Source organism: Canis lupus, chromosome 6 (assembly GCF_003254725.2).
Source record: "Canis lupus dingo isolate Sandy chromosome 6, ASM325472v2, whole genome shotgun sequence".
Taxonomy (NCBI): domain Eukaryota; kingdom Metazoa; phylum Chordata; class Mammalia; order Carnivora; family Canidae; genus Canis; species Canis lupus.
Window position 1 is genome coordinate 54,503,388 of NC_064248.1, and position 3,009 is coordinate 54,506,396.

Sequence of the window (3,009 nt, forward strand, 5' to 3'; positions counted from 1 at the left end):
GAAGAGCTGAGAAACCAAAGAGGACATAGGAAAGCAATCTCAAGAGGAACAATAGCAGGCATCTGCTACCATCCCTAGGGATGGAGGGACAATGGGTGGTGGTACTAGATCCCAGGGGGAGGACTGCCTGGCTGAGTCCATGGAGGAGGCGCAGCCAGCAGGGCACACGCTGCGGACCAAAGTGGGGGCTGGGGAAGGAAAGAAACACCCTGGCTCGTCCCCTCCTCTCACCCTCGGTCCTCTACCAGCTGCACCCAATGACTGAGCTAAGATGCTAGAAGGGAGCCTGGGAAACATACCTCCATACAGACAGGGTTGGAAGGAGAAGGACGGCTTCGGGATCCATGCGGAAGTCAACAATGTGGTGGTGACTAGGCTGCAGATGGGCAATGGGTGCGATGGGTGGGGAAAGGAGACATTGAGAGTATTACCGCCGGTCACTGATAAAGAGGATTAGGAGCACCTGAGGACCCTCCCCCCCAATTCCCAGCAAGAATGATTATCCAATATATTAAAGCATTTTCAGGCAAGTGAGGAAGGGGGCCATATGAACAGGCTAAAAGCATGAATTCCAAGGGAGTATTAAAGAATAATGCATGCTTGTGTTGCAAAATAGAAGATTTAGAAACAGCACAGAACCAACTCCTTGTAGACGAAACTCATTATAATAAAGCTGGTCTAGAAGGCTTGAGATGGAAAGCAGCAGCCGACTGCGGAGCCAACAACGGGACAGGACGGACACCCTCCAGCACAGGTGGACAGCAGCACGTCTGGACCCCCAAGGTCTACCTACGTCCAGGGCTGCAGGGCCAAGGCCCTCCCAACCCCGGGGCCAGCACCCCGTGATTTATTCATTCGTCTGTAGAAATTCACTGGACACCTGCAGTGCACCCGGATCTAGACGGGACACAGACGGAGGGAACACCCCGGGCCTCCACACGGCCAGAGTGGGACCGTCCACTCCGTCCAGAGGAGAGGGACGGGAGGGTGTCCTGGCAGGATATGGTCACAGAGAGCCCGAAACTCCTGCTCCCGGCCCTGCTAGACAGATTCATGGCACTGACATAAGCAGTAGGGACACACCAGCCCCACCAACAGAGATCCTCCTCTAAAGAACAGTGATATCTCCCCCTGGATTCGAATTTATTCAGTTCAACACAACATTTGTTAGAAAGCACTGCCCCTGCCCTCCGTATGATAAGAGTGGCAAATCCATGCAATATCAAATGCTGCCAGAGACCGTAGTCCTCTACAGATTCACGTAGAGGGTGGAGATTGGTTTCCCCACCAGGGCAAAGTGGTGGCAAAGTGGTGGTGATCACGGTCAGGGCGACGCAAAGCTGACCCGAGCCATCGTGCAGCCCTCTCGCCACTGAGGCTGAATCTCCACCAGGGAGAACCTTCTGGATTTTGCTTGGTGAGACGTTCAGTGCTCTCCTCGGCAGCACATATAGTGAAGCTATCACCAGCCAGAGGAGATTGGCATGGCCCCGGGGCAAAGGATGACATGCAAACTCATGAAGCAGTTCCTATTTTTGTGACCAGATTGAACACAGAGGATATTAAGGGAATGAAATACCCTTCACGAAACCGGGATACTGGATGGGTGTCCTCACACCGTCGTCCAAACCCGGAGGATGTACAGCACCGGGAGTGGACCGTACCATCAACTCCGGACTTTGGCTGCTAATGGTGTGTCAGTGGAGCTCCACCTGTTGTCAGAAAGGTAGCACCCTCGTGGGGGACTGATGACGGGGGTAGGGAGTACTATGCCTTTGTGGGGGGCCCGGGGTACCGGGGAAATTTCTGTACCCTCTGCTCAATTTTGCTGTGAACCTAAAACTGCTCTTAAAGAAAAATAGTCTTCATTTTTAAAAAATGACTAAAAAGGGGCAGCCCGGGTGGCTCAGTGGTTTAGCACCGCCGCCTTCAACCCAGGGCGTGATCCTGGAGACCCAGGATCAAGTCCCACGTCGGACTCCCCGCGTGGAGCCTGCTTCTCCCTCTGCTGTGTCTCTGCCTCTTTCTCTCTCTGTGTCTCTCATGAATAAATAAATATATTCTTAAAAAAATAAAAATGACTAAAAAGAAGGAAGAGTTTCAGGCAGGAAAGCAGCTGAGTAAATTCCCTGGAACAAGCCAGACACACAGGAGACAGGGGCTGGGAAAGCCTCAGTCCTCCTCTTGCCATCTGGAGCAGAGCAAGGAGGCCAGTATATCTGAGTCTAATTTCCTCCTTTTATATAAATGCCTGGCAATAATGCACCTAAGTAATTGAACTAGTCCAGTACTATAATTTATTTTTTTGATTTATTAATAATTAGGGGGAAAATATAAATGAACAAGATTTCTTACTTTGCAAAATCTTTTGTTTTGCTTTAATGTGTTCCTCTGAACTGATAAGCAAAAACAAAGACTCCATTTGTTATTTAAGATTCTCGTTTCTCCTGGGTTTATGCTCTCCTGGAACAGTACTGTTGTTATCTTAAAAGCTTCTGTTTCATCGGAAAGATGATTTAGCCACAAAACCTATGTACTAGGGTGATCTAATTTAGTTCTCAGCTTCCCTCAATATGTGTTTGCCTTGACAAGTTAATTTTTTAAACATAATCAAGGCCTTAGCTGGCCATGCGGAGTTTAGTCAACCACAGGATGTCGGGTATTATGTAGCAATGTGAACTGCGCCCTCAATCTGTTTGTGTTTTCCAGAAAGGTTAAGGGCTGCCGGAGACCCAGCCACAGGCGTGGGGGTGGGGGGCTGCTTGCCTACCCCCCACCCTCACCCGAACTTGCAGTCTGGCCCTCAGCTGGGTTGCCCCTGAAGCACCCTTCTCCGTTCTGACCCAGGGCAGACCTGCAACCACCCCACCCACGGCTCCCTGCTGCCTCGTTCGCTCAGACCCGGTCCTAAGTAGCATCTTAATCATGACACTCAAGTGAGGGGTTTTGTTACTTTCAACACCTGGACACATGGCTGAAGTTTTAGGCTTGGTCTGTAAGCTCAAACCC

The 3,009-nt window shown here is 50.6% G+C and overlaps 1 non-coding gene across 1 annotated transcript; it reads left to right on the top strand.

Moving 5' to 3' along the window:
• The first annotated feature begins 1,429 nt into the window (after positions 1-1,429).
• LOC112641152 (U6 spliceosomal RNA) lies at positions 1,430-1,537 on the top strand. Its single transcript, XR_003124538.1, has one exon. It is a non-coding gene; the product is annotated as a U6 spliceosomal RNA (small nuclear RNA).
• Positions 1,538-3,009: the final 1,472 nt, after the last annotated feature.